The 19,612-nt window shown below is 39.7% G+C and overlaps 1 pseudogene; it reads left to right on the top strand.

Moving 5' to 3' along the window:
- The first annotated feature begins 2,324 nt into the window (after positions 1-2,324).
- LOC118014723 lies at positions 2,325-6,273 on the top strand (annotated as a pseudogene).
- The last annotated feature ends 13,339 nt before the right edge of the window (positions 6,274-19,612 follow it).

Raw genomic sequence — 19,612 nt, 5'->3', positions numbered from 1 at the left:
TCTTACCAAATGCAACAACATGGATGGAGCTAGAGAGCATCATGCTAGGTGAAATAAGTCAGAGAAAGACAAATAGCATATGATTTCACTCATATGTGGAACGTAAGAAACAAACAAAAATGAGCAAAGGGGGCAAAAAAGAGAGAGAGGCAAATGAAGAAACAGACTCTTAACTATAGAGAACAAATTGATAGTTACCAGAAGGGAGGTGGGTGGGGGGATGGATTAAATCCCCCAGGTGATGGGGATTAAGGAGTGCACGTATCTCAGAGTCCATAGTCTCTCATGGTTCATCTCTCCTTCTGATTTCCCCCCCTTCATTTCTCCACATACTGCATGGAGCACTGGGTGTTATATGAAAACAATGAACCGTGGATCACTACATCAAAAACTAATGATGTATTGTATGGTGACTAACATAACATAATAAAATTAAATTAAAAAAAAAAGACAAATAGAGGGAAGAAGAACTAGGATGACCAGACTGTACTTTTTGTAAACTGATTAATAAACAAAATCTCCCTTGTTAAAAAAAAAAGGGGGGGGAGTGCACGTGTGATGAGCACTGGGTGACGTATGGAAGTGTTGAATCACTGTATTGTACACCTGAAACTAATATTACACTGTATGTTAACTAACTGGAATTTAAGTAAAAACTTTTTAAAAAAGACAACACTTCCACGTCTCAGGATTTTACCAAGACAGCTCCTCATACCCCTCCTGTTGGATATATTAATAGTATATACACATAATCCCAAATTTGGGGAAGGAGTAGCCAATCTCTATGTACAGAGCTTTTTAGTAAGTAGGCAGAAAAGGGAATATAATAGGAGGTATTTCACAGCATTAAGAATGAGTTTTAAAGCAAGGGCAGAGACATTAAAAAAATATATACAATAAAGTAAGGACAAAAGCTTTAAAAAAATAGCAGTTGGAAGCCATTTAGTTTGCTAACAAACTGCCCCACATAACCAGAAACCCCAGAGAGCTGGTGGAGCTTCAAAATTGGTATAATGAACGACACACCGCTACCTATATGCAGATGTCTCTCAAGAATGGATTTCTAACAGACCATTCTTCTGCACTCCAGACATACTTACCCGACTATGCACTGGATGTCTCCAGCTGGATAATCTATAGGCACTTCAACTTTCTCTTCCTCATTCTCTTAAGGAAGCTACAACTCCTCCTGATTTCCTATCTCAGTGGCATGACTCCTGAGCACTAATCTACACTGTTCATATCTGCATGATTTATACACAGTTTCTTCTACTTGCATTGCCTTCCTTTTGCACAGATCTCAAGCTTTGGGAAATGCCTGGCCAATACCTACTCAATCCAAGACCCAAGAGAAGCATCAACATGCTGGATTAAGGTTTTCTATCCTTCTTGGGTCTCCAAAGGTGGCTCATTGCACTCTGTTTAGACAGACATTTCTTGCAGTGTTTGTAGCACTTTATCACTAAATCTCTGTACTAGATGGGAAGCTCCTTGAAGGTACAATTTATATCTTTTTTTCTTAAGATTAATTTATTTGAGAAAGAGAGAGCATGAATGGGGGAGGGGCAGAGAGAGAGGGAGAGAAAGAACCCTCAAGTAGAGTCCCCACTGAGCATGGAGCCTGATGTGGGGCTTGACGTGGGGCTCGATCCCAGGATCCTGAGATCATGACCTGAGCCTAAACCAAGAGTCTGAGGCTTAACCAACTGAGCCACCCAGGTGCCCCCAATCTGTATCTTAATTGCCATTGGTGCTTAGTCCCAGACCCTCACTACAGCTCTATAAATGTTTACTGGGCAAATGAATGAGTTATATAGAAATTATGAAGTTATTTTTATAAGAGCAAAGAATATTAATAGGCAATTCTCAAAGGAGAAAACGCAAATGTCCGGTGAACATATAAAAGATGTTCAAATTTATAAGTTGTTAGGGAAATGCAAAAAAAAACAAAACAAAAACCAATAATTTAGAATGCCAAAGATGGAAAAGATTGATAGTTTCTGGGCTGGCCAGGATACATGAAACCATCATTCTCAAACACAGTTGTTGGGACTATAAAATATTACAGTTATCATTGCAAGCAATTTCATAATAATTATGAAAAAGGAAAATATATATATTCTTTGACCCCAAAGTCTCACTTCTGGGAATATATCTGACAAAAGTAAGAGGGCCACAACTTATAAGAGAATTGTTTTAGTAGCAATTTCTCCCCAAATAAACAACAAACAAACCAACGAATGAAAACATTCCTGGAAATCTAACTAATATGGTAATCAGTGGGTAAAATTATGATACATCCATGCTGTGGAAAAATACAAAGAATGAAGTAAATCCATGTGCATTGGCTGGAAGAAATTATCTAAGGGTGTCTGGGTGGCTTAGTCAGTTAAGCATCTGCCTTTGGCTCAGGTCACGATCCCAGAGTCCTGGGGTCAGCCCTGCTGGGGCACTCCCTGCTCAGTGGGGAGTCTGCTTCTCTCTCTCCCTCTGCCCCCATCCTGCCCCGCTCATGCTCTCTCTCTCCCTCTAAAATAAATAAAATGTTGGGCACCTGGGTGGCTCAGTTGGTTAAGCGACTGCCTTCGGCTCGGGTCATGATCCCGGAGTCCCGGAATCGAGTCCCGCATCGGGCTCCCTGCTCGGCAGGGAGTCTGCTTCTCCCTCTGATCCTCCTCCCTCTCATGCTCTCTGTCTCTCATTCTCTCTCTCTCAAAAAAAAAATAAAATAAAATAAAAAAATAAAATAAAATAAATAAAATGTTTAAAAAAAGAAATTCTCTATAATACACTGAGTCAAAAGAAGTTCCAGAATAATATGTATTCTTGCACAAGCAAAAGGAAATATGGAAAGATAAAATTGCCAGAAGAGAGGGACAGAAGATTGATTTGTATGCTTATAAATTATTTGAATTGTTTTTAATATTTTAAAATTAATAACTTTAACATATGGAAAAGTACAGAAAATATAACTGATACCTGTCTTTCCATCACTTAGATATATCAAATGTCAATATTTTGTCATATTTCCTGCAGCTCTCTTTTTACAGAAGGACTTAAGTGTCATAGATAGACCTAAAGCCATTTACCCACCTCCCTGTTCCCACTCCTCCTCCCACTCTCCCCAGAGATAACCATCATCTTAAAATGGGGATAAATCCTTCCTGTGCATGATTTTATAGTTCACCTGTGCTTTCAGGTGAAAGCTGTGCTTTCATAAACATCCCAGATCTCTTTTGGTGTATTTAAGTTTACATAAATGGCATCATTTTTAACGTTCTACTTTTTTATACTCAACATTCCTTTTCAGCTTGAGCCATGTTGCTGAAGTTAATTCATTTTAATTGCCTATAATATTCTATTGTATAAGCTTACCACAATTTACTTATTCTGCTCTTGATGGAGATGAATGATGCAATGAATACATTGTCTACATCTTATCTTGAGCATGTGCCAGAGTCTCTCTGGATTATGTAGCAAGAAGCAGAATTGTAGGATCACAGAGCATTTCTATTGGATTGATCAAGTTTTCTTTATTCCTCACCATTTTACCTATCAACTGGTTGAGAGTTATAGATTCTTTTCTTATTTATTTAATAATTATTCTTAAATTTTTGACACGCATTCTTGAATCTAAAGAGCTAATAATAATCAAAAGGTGTGGCTTCAGCTTGAACTATAGAAGCATTTTACAACACTTGTAATCAAATTACAGCTCTTCCTGTGGTCCATATCATGACTGGGAAATATTTTAGTTCCACCTTCTTTTTAAATCCTCTCACTCCAAATTAGTCTTTGCTCTTGTTTTTACAGCATGTTTATTTGGATTTACCAGATGTTTTCTGATGCCTTTGTTCATCCCTTCTCCATACATCCTATCCTACTCCTTCCCATTCATTTTACTTATTCCTGAAGTCCATCTGTTAGTATTTTTAAAAATATTTGCCTAAAAATGTATTTTTTAATCTAATTCTTAAATGGTAGTTTAGATACTTTTAAAATTGGAGGATCACAGCTATTTTCTCTCAGTAGTAGACTTTACCCTTGGTTTTTAGCCTCTATTATTATGTTTAAGAAAATAGCCATCAGCACAAATATTCCTTTGCTGATAATCTAGCTTTTATCTCTGGGTGATTTTTAACAATCTTCTCATTGTTTCTGATGTTTCGTACTTTTACTAAGATTTTTTCCAGGTGCAAATTTATTTTTATTCATTCTAACTAGACTAGGGGTTTTTGTTTAATCTAAGGATTTCTGTCTTACTTAATGAATATTTATCAGTTATCATCTCTCTTAATATTCTTGTTCATTATACATAGTCTCCCTGATTCTTTACTCATCTTTTAACAACTGTCATATTTTTATCTGTTTTTCTCACTGTGCTGCATTACAATGAATTTCCTTAGATACATATTCTCTCTTCCACTGTATCTTACCTACAATCTGATTTATTCACAGTTTTTAATATCAAATAGTTGAAATTTTTATTTCTAGATATTCTTTTTTATTTAAGAAAATATGTTTCACCATTCCGTCCCTTCCCTTCTGGAACTCGGAGCTGCTGAGCGGGCTGTCGGCGATTTTGTGAAGCGGCAAAAGAGATGACCCACTGCGTGACCTTGGTTCCACTATCCATTTCCTGTGACCACCTCATTGACAAGGACATCGGCTCCAAGTCCCACCCACTCTGCGTCCTTTTACAGGATGTGGGAGGGAGCAGCTGGGCTGAGCTTGGCCGAACTGAGCGAGTGCGGAACTGCTCGAGCCCCGAGTTCTCCAAGACCCTGCAGCTTGAGTACCACTTTGAAATAGTCCAGAAGCTCCGATTTGGCATTTATGACATAGACAACAAGACACCTGAGCTGGGGATGATGACTTCCTAGGAGGGGCTGAGTGTTCCCTAGGACAGATTGTGTCCAGCCAGATAATAACTCTACCCTTGATGCTGAAGCCTGGAAAACCTGCTGGGTGGGGGACCATCACAGTATCTGCTCAAGAGATGAAGGATAATTGTATAGTGACCATGGAGGTGGAGGCCAGAAAACTAGATAAGAAGGACTTCCTAGGGAAATCAGACCCGTTCTTGGAGATCTTCCGTCAGGGTGATGGGAAATGGCACCTGGCATACAGATCTGAGGTAATCAAGAACAACTTGAACCCTACATGAAGTGCTTCTCTGTTCCCCTTCAGCATTTCTGTTGGGGAGACCCCAACACACCCATCCAGGTGCAATGCTCAGACTATGACAGTGATGGTTCACATGATCTCATTGGTACCTTCTACACCAGCTTGGCCCAGTTGCAAGTAGTCCCGGCTGTTTGAATGTATCCACCCTGAGAAACAGCAGAAAAAGAAAAGCTACAAGAACTTTTTTTGTGTCAAGATTTGCCAGGTAGAAACACAGCATTCATTCCTGGACTATGGGATGGGAGGCTGTCAAATCAACTTCACTGTAGGCATTGACTTTATGGGCTCCAATGGAGAGCCTTCCTCCCCGGACTCCCTGCACTACCTGAGCCCAACAGGGGTCAACAAGTACCTGACAGCACTGTGGAGTGTGGGCAGTGTGATTCAGGACTATGACTCAGACAAGCTATTCCCAGCATTTGGATTTGGGGCCCAGGTACCCCCCGATTGGCAGGTCTCCCGTGAATTTGCCTTGAACTTCAAACCCAGTAACTCCTACTGCCCAGGCATCCAGGGCATTGTGGATGCTCACCGCAAGCCCTGCCCCAAGTTCGCCTCTATGGGCCCACCAACTTTGCACCCATCATCAACCATGTGACCAGGTTGGCAACCCAGGCTGCACATTGGAGGACCACCTCGCAATACTTGGTGCTGCTGCTGCTGACTGACGGTGCTGTGACAGATGTGGAGGCTACACGTGAGGCTGTGGCACGTGCCTCCCACCTGCCCATGTCAGTGATTGTTGTGGGTGTGGGGGGCGCTGACTGCGAGGCCAGGGAGCAGCTGGATGCTGATGGTGGACCCCTGTGTGCATGCTCCAGGGAGGCAGCTGCCCATGACATAGTGCAGTTTGTTGCCCTACTGCTGCTTCCAGAATGCCCCTCGGGAGACACCAGCACAGACTGTGCTCGCAGAAGTACCCACACAACTGGTCTCCTATGTCAAGGCCCAAGGTTGGGCCCCATTCAAGCCACTTCCACCCCCAGCCAAGAGCCCTGCACAGGCTCCTTAGGCCTAGATTCCCTTAGAGGGTGGGCTATGGGTCATCCTCAGCCTTGTGTCCCCAAGGTCCCTGTGGGCATGTCCCTGCACACATTGCCCAGTGCTGCACTTTACATTTTATATTTTTATATTTGCTCCTGCTGTTGCTCTTGATCCCTCCTGCTTGCCCCTGGTATCCTTCATTTAATAAAGATCAGTGAAGACCAAAAAAAAAAAAAAAGAAAAAATAAAAAATATGTTTTATTTTCTCAGAACATCCTGTTTTTGCCTATAATGTTTCCATTTTAAAAACATGTTTAACATTCTAGATACAACTACTTTTGTGAACGTTCTGAAAGTCCAATCTGGCTAATCTTTCTCCTGTCCATTGACTTTTGTATAAGGCGAATGATTTCCTTATACATCTTGTTATTTTGGAAGGTGAGTTTATCTTCAATGGGGATTTTTTTTTTTTTTTTTTTAAGAACCACATGTCCTTTGGGCTGAAGCATGATGTAGAGAGGTTGTGCATTTGCTTCTGCCTGGTGTCCCAGGTGTTTGCCCACATTCAGACTAGTTTTTTTTTTTAATTCTTTTTTTTTTATTCTTATGTTAATCCCCATACATTACATCATTAGTTTTAGATGAAGTGTTCCATGACTCATTGTTTGTGCACAACACCCAGTGCTCCATGCAGAATGTGCGACAGACTAGTTTTTGACATTAACTTCTTATTGTGATGGTTCCCTTACTATGCATTTGGTAAGATTTCCTGGTACATGGCTCAGACTTTTATTTCCTTCACCCACAGCTTTTTATCACTTCCCTGGCAGAACAAGTTTTCCAAATTCTTTTTTGTTGTTGTTGTTGGGGGGAGGCAGCCTTTCCAGAGCTCAGTTACATGCAGGTGTCTCAGTTGTAGGTAAACACCGTGAATGGATGGAGCCCCAAGGTAACACGTTCTATCCTGGCATGTCGATTAAAACCCCAGTTCCTAGACCCTCCCTCTATTTCTGATTCTACATCCCTTGGGTTGCTGCAACTCTAGCTAGCACCGGGAATTTTCCTTCTCTTTTTTTCTAGCTCAGTCGTGTATTTTTTCAAATTTGGTTATATTTCATCCTTTATTTCTATGAATTTATAATAATGAAATTTTCTTTGTTAGTCTGCAATAGGGCCAAAATGAATTTTCCCTTAGAGTTTGAAATATTACAGGGAACAGTTATTAGAGTTATAACTCAAAGGATAAATAAAAAAGTACTCTTGATAAAATAGGGGTATTTCATATATAATAATATTCCTTTGAAATTGATACAATTTTAGAAGTTTTGAATCTTGAAGTACTGCTCCCTAAGCTCTCTGGAAGATGCAGTTATTCACAATAATGTACTCCTTCAGGGTTGTGGATACTCTAGCATTTCTCATCCATCAACTTTAGAAATTCACATATAACACTATGATATATGTATTGACTAGTTTGAAAACATGTAGGAACTTATTTTATGATAGAGATATCATCTTCACCCAGGAAGGATAGGATTTTATGACAAAGATTATTCATTTTCAATGCTGGGGTAAAGCCTAAAAGGTAGCCTCTATGCGGCCAAAGGTAGGTCCCACTGATGGTCTGATGGCAGGTCCCAAAATGCAGACATACACTCCAAGAGAGACCATGCCACCTCAGGAGTATCCTGTATTATCATCAAGAACAGCACTAACATAAAAACAACTTGTCTTGAATGCTCATGTGCCCCACTCTACTCAAAGTGTTTGCTGTATATGATAGCTCATTGATTCTCTCACCAGGTGAGGTAGGCACTGTTATTATCCCATCTGACATATGAGAAATTGGAGCATAGAGAAGTTCTGTAGCTCACTCAGTCATAAACAGTAGAGCTGGGCTATAAACTCAGGTTGCCTTAAACCTGATCCTAAACACTCTTCACCTCCTAAGAGCAGGAAGCACCAAAAACAACCCTCACCAATTTTGCCATTTTGCCTCGATTTTTCCTTAGCAGGGTAATTCTATTCCTAGGCTTCTCCCCCCTGTCCTCATGTAGAATCACAGAATGAATTGTTTTTCTAAGTGTCCCTTTTTTCTCAACCTTTAGTATGGTCGTTCTTCCTGATTGAACACCTCCTTATCCTTCAAGTCCAGCTGAACCAGACCTCTTTGTTTAAGTTTTCCTTGATTTCAGGTGCAGTTTCTTACAGTGCCTTGACTTGCTCGTTCATCCATCTGTATCCCTCAGTACACATAGAATTAGCTGCCAGTGGTCAGGGATTGTGAAAAGTGGTGGGTCTAGCATCCCCATGAAAGATGCAAATGAATGTTTGGCCATTTGCCACTGGGATGTTAAGAGAAGCAATCAGCAGCTACACTTGGCAGTTGTTTTCTCAATAGAGTGGCTTGATGTTTTCTCTACATCTTTATCTCTAAGCTTTACAGAAATGCAGAAGCCAACAGGCCAATATTGGGTCATCGCTTTGGCTGCAGAAATTCTTATATTCTATTAAATGAGAGAGGGAGAATAAAAATAAAGGGCTCAGGATCTGAAAATAAGGTCAAACTAATACGCCAGAAATGTATACAATTGCTTATCTACTTTTACTTACTAGAATTTATTCTATATACAGACATTTATGGATATAAGTATATATGTTTGTATAATTATGGGCCTAATATGTGTTTGGACGAGGAGCATAAATGTAAGGGAGGGCCAATCATTCCCATACACCTTTATCTAATACACATTAAATGTCCACTACATGCCAGTTCCTACCCTGCATTCTCGTACTTACAAGTTTACATTATGTACTTACAGGTTTTTTAAAAAATTAATTGAAGTCAAAAGTTCACTCAGATTCCCTTAGGTTTTACCTAATGTTCCTTTTCTGTTCCAGGATTCCATTCAGGAAGCCAGATTCCTTTTAGCTGTCACATTCTCTTACGTTCCTCTAGGCTAGGACACTTTCTCAGACTTCCCTTATTTTTGATGATCTTGAAAGTTTGAGGCATCCTGGTCAGGTATTTTATAGAAGGTATCTGTTTGGGGGTTTTCTGGCATTTTTTTCATGATTAAATTGGGGTTATGGGTTTTGGGAAAGAAGATCCCAAAAAAGATCAAAGGAGACACACAGAGGTAAAGTGCCATTCTCATCACGACATAATACCCACCTGACTTAGTGCTGTTGATGTTACTCTTGACCGCTTGCCTGAAGTACTGTTTGTCAGGTGTTTCCACTAGTTTCTCACCTTTCCATACTGTACTTTTGGGAAGGCAGTCACTGAACAGCTCACACTTAAAGATCAAGGAACGATGTTCCTCCCTCTTGAGAATGGAGTAACATAAATCACTGGAATTCTTCTACAGAGAAAGTTTGTCTTTTCTGCCTATGTATTTATTTATCCATCATTTATTTATATTGGTATGGACTTAGAGATTTTATTTTATACTTTGGGTTATAATCCAATGCTAATTTATTCTATTGCTCAAATTATTGCCACTTTGACTATAGGGAGCTATTTTAATTGACTTCTGTGCCTCTTTGACATATTCCCATCGTTGTTGGTTTTTTGAGCACTTCTAACTTTCTGGCACTGTAAGATGCTCTGGGCTCATCTTATATTTCCTGCTCCAGTTCTATAATTAGCCATTTCTCCAAGGATGCCTGGTTGCTATTTTGGAGAAGGGTATTAGAAATCAAAATCTGGGCACTAGGTGTGCTTGTTGCTACTGGGGTGTTTTACTTCTAGGACCTCTCAGTTGACAAAGCCAGGAAATACATATGTGCAAACAAACCCCTGTTTGTGTGTGTATGTGTGTGTGTGTGTGTGTGTACCCATCTCTGTATTAAGCTACACATTAGTTCACACTGATGTCTCTAGGTCTACTCTATTATCACATGGATCATTCTAGCCTTCTCCCCTTGCTTGTCTGTAATGTCCCACTCCAACAGTGAGAAACCTGGCTGCCACCTTCTACCATCCATTTACTTAATTGTCCAGTTCCAGTACACATGTATAGTGGTTTCAGTTTATAGGCTTTTACTGAAGAAAGTTAAAGCCAATTAATCATTCCTAAGTGCCATTATGGACTGCCTATGGCAACAGAAATAAGCATCGACCTACTATTATTAGTGCCATTTGGAGAGTGTTAAGAAAATTAAAATAATCATCAAATATTTGTCTTACATGTAAATGGATTCTATTCGATTCTACAAACATTTGCAAAGAGGTATCCATATTGACAGGTACTGACAAAGGCATGGGTGGAGCAAAGTGACCCTTCAGGAAAATAACAACACCTATAGGCATTCATTGAATGGCTACTGTGTGCCACTCAGTATCAAGTATCGAGGAAGCACAGATGAGAAGGGTTCATTTTTAAGAGCTGGAAATGTAATAGAGTAGACAGATGAGAAGCAGGCACAGAACTAGAGAGAGGCGCATGGTCAGAGCCTGTTAAGTATTAAAATATTTGCATAAGCAAAGGGGAGGAAGAGAGTGCTTTTTACCTGGGCGTACATACAGAGAAGGCTTCAGAGAGCTGATATTTGATCTGGGCCTTGAATACAAGCAGAAATTCAATAGCAGAGAGAGAGAAAGAGGAACCTGGGCCAAGGGAATAGCACAGACTAAGGCACAGAGGCATGAAAGTCTACATTGTTCCTAAAAAAACCCTCAGTATCCTATTTACCTTATCCTGATAATATCCTATTACCACTTAGGACATTATTTCCTGATAAACCATAAATATAAGAGATTAATGGAGGTTTATACTTTGGAAACACAGTGACATTTATAACACCTGCACTATTTCCAGTGTGGGACAAACAGTGCAGAAGTGAGTTACTAATAGCATCCTCAGAGAATTAGCTTCTTACAAAAACAGACATGGAGATTATGCCTGAGGAAGCAATGGAATAATTAGGTTTTGTGATCTCTTGGGTCTAATAGAACAAATCACTTCATTTTTCACTTGAGATTAGCCCAATGACTAAACTATACTTTTAAAAGGTCGTAATATTTATCATACCTTTTCTGAGTATATGACCCTAAACACTATATAATCTTTTTCGAGGTTATATGAAAATAGAGAATTCTTTCCTTGTAAAATAGCTATCACCAAGAGTGTATTCATTTTTATCTGTTTGGGTCTATCATACTTAACAAGTTGCTTTGTCCTATTTTTACAAAAGTAACCTTCATCCCTCTGTAATGACATTATGCTCACATGTTCCTTCTCTTTCAGGATTGTCATCATCACAAATAGTTTCCTAGTATATCACTGGAATACCCATCAGCATTCTAAAATCAGAGCCATATTGGGTAATCACTGAGAATTCCTTGCAACATCAACCATAATCAAAAGTTATTTTGGAAAAAATACCATCAGTAGGGCGCCTGGGTGGCTCAGATGGTTAAGCATCTGCCTTTGGCTCGGGTCATGATCCCGGGGTCCTGGGATCGAGTCCCGCATCAGGCTCCCTGCTCAGTGCAGAGCCTGCTTCTCCCTTTCCCTCTGCCATTCCCTCTACTTGTGCTCTTCTGTCTATCTCTCTGTCAAATAAATAAATAAAATCTTTAAAAAAAAATACCATCAGTAATTTCAACTTCACTCCAAAATATTAGGTTTAATCCTAGGAAATGGAATACCACAAGGCCTAAAGATTTTCCAATAATAATAGTAGTACCAAATGTGATCTGTTAAATTAGAATAAAGAAAAGTAACTCCAAGGCATAAAGGGAACAAATTTAGAACATAGAAAATTCCTTTATGAACAAGTCAAAAGAGGAAAAGTAAAAGAACTAGGGGATTGACAAATATTATATGCATCTATATACATCCTATACAAAAATATAGAACTTGCTAGATAGGATTTTGGGTTTAATACATACTTTTATTGGTATCAAGGATTGGTTTGGTTGGAGGATTTGCTGTGGCATTTGACATTTACCAGACCTTTGGGTCCCATCTATCATGCCTTTGGTAATTCTATGAATGGGCCTACTATAATGGACGATGCTGGTACTCTGCTCAGACCCCCCCCCCGCCCCACCCAGAGCCTCTTTATCTTCCCTTTACTTCAGTGTGCTCACTCCTATTAGATTGTTCCTGCACCTTTCTTCAAGAACCACTGTTAGGCTACTCCAGTTGCTTCACATAGACAACTGAGAGGTGGAGGTGCTCAAGAATTTTCCTATTCTTCCCCTAACTTGGAGCAACCCAATGACTGATACAGAAATATGAAAGACCAGCTTACTTCCTGAAAACACAATAGACTCTATGTTGTTATTTACACTCCAGACTTCTCTACATGTTCAGGTTGAGCCTTGGGATTCACCTGAAATCACACCTGTACTCGACAATCAGGCCCTATAGATATGGCAGATCCTATCATGCTAGAAGAATCTGTTGGAAGATAAAAATGCCACATGGAGTTTCTGGCAAGTCACAATAGGAATGTCACAGCACAGATTCTTGGGTTCTAGAGCAAAGTCATGTCATCTGCAGCAGAGAACTGTATACCATTTGAAAACTTGGCTCTCAATATTATTATGGACTCTGGTAGAGATTGAGTGTCTGTACCATGGGACATTCTTTAACTATGCAGACCAGGCTGGCCATCATGAGGTGAGTGCTGCAGACCTATCAAGACTTAAGGCTCAGTTTTAATCACTGTGCAGTAAAGGTGATATATCTGAGTTCAGGCCCAAGGAGTTCTCAGATTCATCATTTTTGCACCAGGGCCTCTCCCTTAGCTCATGTCTATGGCCTCATGGGGGATTCCCTATGACTGACTGATGGAAGAGAAAATAATGAGCTTGATTCATGGCTTAGTATGTTGGTGAACTGGAAATGGATTACCATTGCCATACAGTCTCATTTAAGGGTACTTCTAAAGATAATGGTGAGTAGACATCTTCCTAATGACCATTTGGTCATCCACTTTGTGTTGAAATAAAAGTGCCTGAGGTAAGGATTTACTTGAATTTATGGGTGGGGGTGAATGTCTTTGATGGTTGGTTAGGGCCCAGAGGAGTAAGATTGGAAGACTGGGCATAAGGAGGTCATGGAGGGTGCATGTTGACAGACCAATGGAAGTTGGCACAAAGTGTAAGAGTCTTAGTATCACATGTTAGCATCCACTGGGGAGCATCCACTACAGAAGAGACTAGCATACAGGTGAATTGAACAATTAGTCTGGTAAATGATGGTCTGTCTCTGTCCTTGGCTACCTCAGTGCTACGCAGTGGGGTCATGTGTAGAGTAGCTATGGCAGAGTGGACGAGATACATGAGCCCACCACCACAGCTCTCTCACCAGGGCTGATATATCTATTACTGCTGCTGAATGTTCAACTCATGATCCACAAAGACTGACTTTAAGCCTCCAGTACGTTACTATCTTGGAGGAAACTAATCAGCTACTTGGTGACAAGTTGATTACCCTAAAAATATCCCTTCTATCCTGAAAAGGTCAGCAATTTTTCCCTATTGGAATTGAATCATATTCCAAGTATACATTTTCCTTTCTCTATGCAGATCTCAGCCTCCACCATATAAGACTTATGGAGTATCTGAATACTGGCATACAATTCCATATATCATTGCCTCTAAATCTGATAGCAAAAGAGGTACAGCAGTGGGCATATAATTATGGGATTCATTGGTCACACCACACACTAAATCCAGAAGCTTCTAGCCTGACAGATTTTTTAAAACAATTTATTTCAAAAGTGTAAAAATATCTGGTCTTCAATACCCTTAGTAACTTGTGTTCTACCCATGTTGACTCAGTAATTCTACTTAAGAGCTCTATCTTAACGTAATAATATAAAATACAAATAAAAATTTATATAAAATATCTGTCATAACATTACTGACAATAGTAATGGAATAGGTACCACATCAGTAAAATAGGTAAATTAAGGTACGTACATAAGATGGAATAATATTCAACCATTAAAAATTATTCTTACTAACAATTTTTAATAATTTTTATAACTTTAAGGGGAAAATGCTTAAAATATTTAAGAAAATTTTAATTTAAAAGAAAACAGGAAAAAAGATTTGGGTTAGCAGAAACCAACATTAATTATAAAGCTGGAGTCTTTAAAATAATGCAGGATTCATGCAAACAGCTATGAATATTAATGACAACACTAATAGCTGAATTTTTTAGCTTTTACTCTGTGCCTCTACTGATCAAAGTAATAGATAAGTATGAACTCACTTACTCCTCGCAACAACAACAATATGAAGTACATACTAGTACTATCTGCATGGAGAGGTTAAGGGCCTTGCCTCTCTGGAACTGAATAAATTACCTAAAAACAGACCAAGGGTATGTGCTACCTTGGTGTATGATAGAGAAGGCACGGCAAGTCAGTGGCAAAGACTGGAACTGTTCAATAAATGATGTTGGACACATAGCTTTCCATATATATGGGGAAAAATGAAATTAGTTCCTGACCTCATACCATATGCTGTACATAAACAAACTCTAAAGAAACACTGAAATTATTAGAAGAACATATATAAGAAAATATTGATGACTATATTGATCAGGGTCTGGGCAGGAAACAGGTAGTCACTCAAAAGTGGCAAATGAAGAGAGCTTAATGACTGGACCACTTACAAAGCTGTGGGGACAGTTAAGGGAAACAAATATGGGATAATGAAGCATTCTGGGACTGACAACAACCAACAGTCCTGTTACAATCCCTAGGCTTGAAGGAGAGTGGGAAGGGATCAGTTAAGGGAAAGCAGGAGCTGCAGAAAAGGGCCACTCAGCAGGATCTTGACCTGAGATAGAAGAATGCAATATTGCCAAACGTTCATATGTCAAGGAAAAAATCAGGAATACTAATACCTCAGTTTTTCTCACTTCCTGCCTCTCCATCTGCAGATGTTTCCCACTGGCGAAACTCAGCTGGAAGCTAGAGGTCAAGTGAGTCCAGCTGACAGCACAAAGAAGAGAAGGGTGAAGGGTGAATCTGGAAGGGCAAACAGTGATTATCCAACAACACAATGACTGAGAGTCAAGAAAGGGACTTTTTCTATGAGACATAAAAGAGCACAAGTCTTAGGGCAGAAGACTGATAAATTGGACTATAATCAAATTTAAAACTTGTCAGATTTAAATGGCAAGGGTCAGATTGAAATAAAACAGCTGAAACATTATAACATAAAATTCATATCCATAATATTCATGTATGTATAGATATATAATATATGTGTATGTATATATGTGTGTGTGTGTGTTTATCCGTGTGTGTGTGTACCAAATATTGGTAGGCATGTGAAAAAAAGACCTCTCATGCATGCAGGTGAATTGGTACACCCATTACAGGGAGAGTAATTTGGCAATATCAAGTGAAACTAAAATTGTGCATACCTTATGATCCAGCAATTTCTCCTCTAAAAATATTGTCCAGAGAAATTCTTGCAAATGTGCTCCAGGAAGTCATATTTTAAGAATATCCACTGTAGTGTTCTTTAAATATAAGAGAAGAAATTGAGAAGAACTAGATGTTATTCAGAAGGAATAAATAAATTGTGGTCTAGTCATATAATGAAATATTATCTAGCAGTTGAAATTCATAAGCAATATATTTACCTTTAACAATAAAGATAGATTTAAAAAATAGGTTGAATGAAAAAAATGAAAAACAACTGAGTTGAAGAAAGCTTTAGAACAGTATGCTAGCAGTTATGCAAACATTTAAAAACAAAAATAATATAATGCAAATGTGTATGTAATAAAAATATAAAATATTGACTTGAAGGATGTATGTCACATTTTTTAAAGTGATTGCCTCCGGGGGGACAGGAGGTTAGATCTGGGGAAGGGGAATCTAAAGTACTTCAATTTTATTTATAACCTTTTATTTATAATGTGCAAAAATTCACAAAATAAATTGGACAGAGGTATAATAAAATGTTAATAGGCGGAGACTCTGGAGGGTGGCACTTTGGGCAATATTTTTCCTACCCTTTATATTTTTCTCTATTTTTCAAATTTTCTAAAATAACCAATTATTAATTTTATAATTGTCCCTCCCCCATGTTTTTATTAACCATCCATGTTATAGGAAAAATCATGGAAGCCTCCATTTTATTTTATTTTTTTTAAAGATTTCTGTGTTTATTTTGAGAGAGAGAGAGCACAAGAGGGGCAGAGGGAGAAAGTAGAGAGAATCTCAGGCAGGCTCTCAAGCAGACATGGGGCTCGATCTCACGACACTGCGATCAGGACCCTGAGATTATGACCTGAGCCAAAACCAAGAGTTCGATGCATAACCTACTGCGCCATCCAGGCTCCCCCAGCAGCCTCCATTTTACAAGAAAAACTGAGTTGCGGTCAGCATGGGATATGAGGAAACCCTGATGATTTGTACCTAATGCTCTCCTCTAGTCAGGTATAAGCCACAGTGACCTTGAGGTGAGATGAGAACTTAAGATGTTGTGACTTCAGCAATGCTTATGATTCTCTCCTCATCTTGTACTCAGTGCATTGAGAAAAGAACATGTGGAGTCATGGTTTTCATTAGCATTTTCCCAGGGTCACGTCCAGGTTAATGAAATATATGGTGAGTCCCCAGTGACTGTGTACATATTTAATGCATGTCGTCTGTTTTCAGGCATGTTCAAAAATAAAGCTTTTTGGTACTCTTCCTAAATTTATTATGCCCTAATTTTTTTCCCTCTTCTCAAAATCTTACTCTACTACAATTAGCTCTCTTAAACTGATTTCTCTGTTCCCACATGTCTTCTTTCTCATTCATCATTTTAAACCAATCAAGCTAAAAGGCAGCATGTCCCAATGTGAACAACACAGAATTTGAAGTTGGAAATTATGGGTTTGAATGCAGGCTCTGCTTCTAATTATTTGCATAACACTGAGCAAATGACTGTCTTTCTGAGCTTCAGTTTATCTCTAAATTGGAGATTGTATCACTTGAACCTGAGGTGAATGACCTCATCAAAATAAACAGATCACAGGTGTCAATGTGATTTGCAAACGATAAAATGCCAAAGTCAGGGTTTACCGCTTTCTTGGACTAAGTGGGTAGCTCCAGGATACCCAAGGAGGGAGGAGAGGGGAAGGGGCTAACCATCTCCTTGCCAATCGACGAGCCAAAAGATTTGTAGGCGGTGTCCCTCACAGCAAATTACTAGTCAATCTATGAGCATGAACATAGGACATGCTATCACTCAGATAATCAGTAACCACATATATCCTAGGGAGAAAGACAGCAGATCAATGGCACTGATACTCAATTTTTATAGCTTTACATCTTCTTTTCTTTTTTTTAAGGGGAGGGGCAAAGAGGGAGAGAGAGAGAATGTCAAGAATCCACACCCATTGTAGAGCCCAACTCGGGGCTCGATCTCACAACCCTGAGATTAGGGCATAAGCTGAAATCAAGAGTTGGATGCTTAACTGACTGAGCTACCCAGGCGCCCCCAGCCTTATATCTTTCTGTACTTGGACTTCTTGACCCACGTCCCATGCATTCAATTGCATGCTGCCATGATCCAAACCAAATGCAAATACAGGAGTATTAATAGTCACTCATTCCCTCAGTTTTAAAGAGCATTTTATTATGTTCCAGGCACTGTCAGAGGCCCACCAGTGAGCACACGGATGAAGATTTTTGTCCTTCTGGAAGGAAACAGCAATAAGCCAAACCAATCAGGAAATGATAAGGAGTATGAGAAAGTGATATATGCGTGCCATAGAGAGCAAGGCAGGGGAGGACTAGGGAGTAAAGGGTTGGGCCGTGCCTCTAAATAGGGTGGAATGGAGAGTGTGCCTCACAGACCTCCACCTGCAGGGAGTATTTGTTTTCTACTTCTACCCTAGCAAGTTACCCTAAGCCTTGTGGCTCAAAACAATACAAACTTACTATCTCATAACTTCTGTAAGTCGGAAGCCTGGATGGGCTTAGCTGGTTCCTCTGCTCCAGGTCTCACAGGGCTGAAATCGAGGTGTAGGCGGGCCTGGACTTCTATCTATAGGTTCTGGAGGAGAATTTGCTTCCCAGCTCACTGAGGTCTTCGGCAGAATTAGTTCCTTGCAGCTGTAGGACCCAAGTCCTCATTTCCTTGCTGGCTATCCGCTGGAGCTTCTCTCAGCTCCCAGAGAGAGCAGTGTCGTGAGAAAGACCCACTGTACTGTTGCAGGAATGCAGGTGTTCTTTGGGGGCAATAGTAAGGGACCAGAGGTTTTGTTGATTTCTTCCAAAAAATATTGGTTTGCTTCACAGAATCATTGCAGTGACTCTAAGATGCGTTGGTTTAGGACTCCATTTATCACGTGGCCTCAGTAAACATCCATGACAACCCTTGTGATGGAATTTGGGACCCCCAGGTATTATTGCTACCTCAAGCCTTGTATATAACAGCTTTCAAAGAGTTTGAATTTTCCCCTTTATTCAGTGTGAAGTTACTCTGATAAACAGCATCCCATCTTTTTGGGGAAGTATTGGGGGAATATTTACTGAGTATACTTGCAGTGATGATCAGGGTACTTCCTCAAGAAGAAAAAGTGTCTGCTTCAATCAATGGCTCTTGCATCTGAGATTTGACTCAGATATGGGAACTGAGCAAGGAATTGCAATGCCCTATTGAAGTAGTAGATGTTAACCTTCTTCTTGCCAGCACTGAATTTTTTTCTTGTTTTACAAATCAAGCAATTCCCTAGTCAGCTGCCCATCTATCTCATCCCTAAAATAATGATCTATTAGTTGTCATGACAGATCAAGATAGGCCAAGGTGCACTGTTGACCACTCTGGCTTAGCTGCCCATTATGGTACTTTTGTCTACCTTTGCGATGTCTTCTGGCTTCTGCTACTCTGGAAGCTTATCACCTCTGCTGAAACTATAGATTCTGTTCCATGACAGCATCTCCTACTCTCTGCCTTAGTCCTCAGAGGATAGTCATCATTATCTAAATATGGCAGCATCCCCAACAACTGGCATTTCTTATTGCCTCAATAAAAGGCATGTCCTTTATGCTACTTGAACCCTGAGACAAGGACTTGGCTGCAGGTAGTTTATTTCAGAGATTATTCTAGGAAACAGAAGTGAAGAAATAGAAAGGTGAGACAGGCATATTTATTTCCTATTGCTTCTGTAACCAGTCACCACAAACTTAAGAGCTTAATGCAATATAATTTTATTATTTTAGAGTTATGTAGATTAGTAGTCCAACAGAGGTCTCATGGGCTAAAAGCATGGTGTCAGCAGCCTGCATTCATTTCTGGAGGCTCTAGGGGAGGATGTGTTTTCTTGCCTTTTCCAGCTTCTAGAGGCCTGCCTACATTCCTTGGCTCATGAATCCTTCCGCCAGATTCAAAGCCAAAAACTTTGCCTCTCTAGGACCATTCTTCCATAGTCACATCTCTCTCTGACCACAGCCAGGAAAGTTT

The sequence above is a fragment of the Mirounga leonina genome, unplaced genomic scaffold (assembly GCF_011800145.1).
Source record: "Mirounga leonina isolate KUSES-001 unplaced genomic scaffold, KU_Mleo_1.0 Mir_165, whole genome shotgun sequence".
NCBI classification, from domain to species: domain Eukaryota; kingdom Metazoa; phylum Chordata; class Mammalia; order Carnivora; family Phocidae; genus Mirounga; species Mirounga leonina.
The sequence above is the reverse complement of the archived record's forward strand: the minus strand, read 5'-3'. Positions and strand labels throughout refer to the sequence as shown.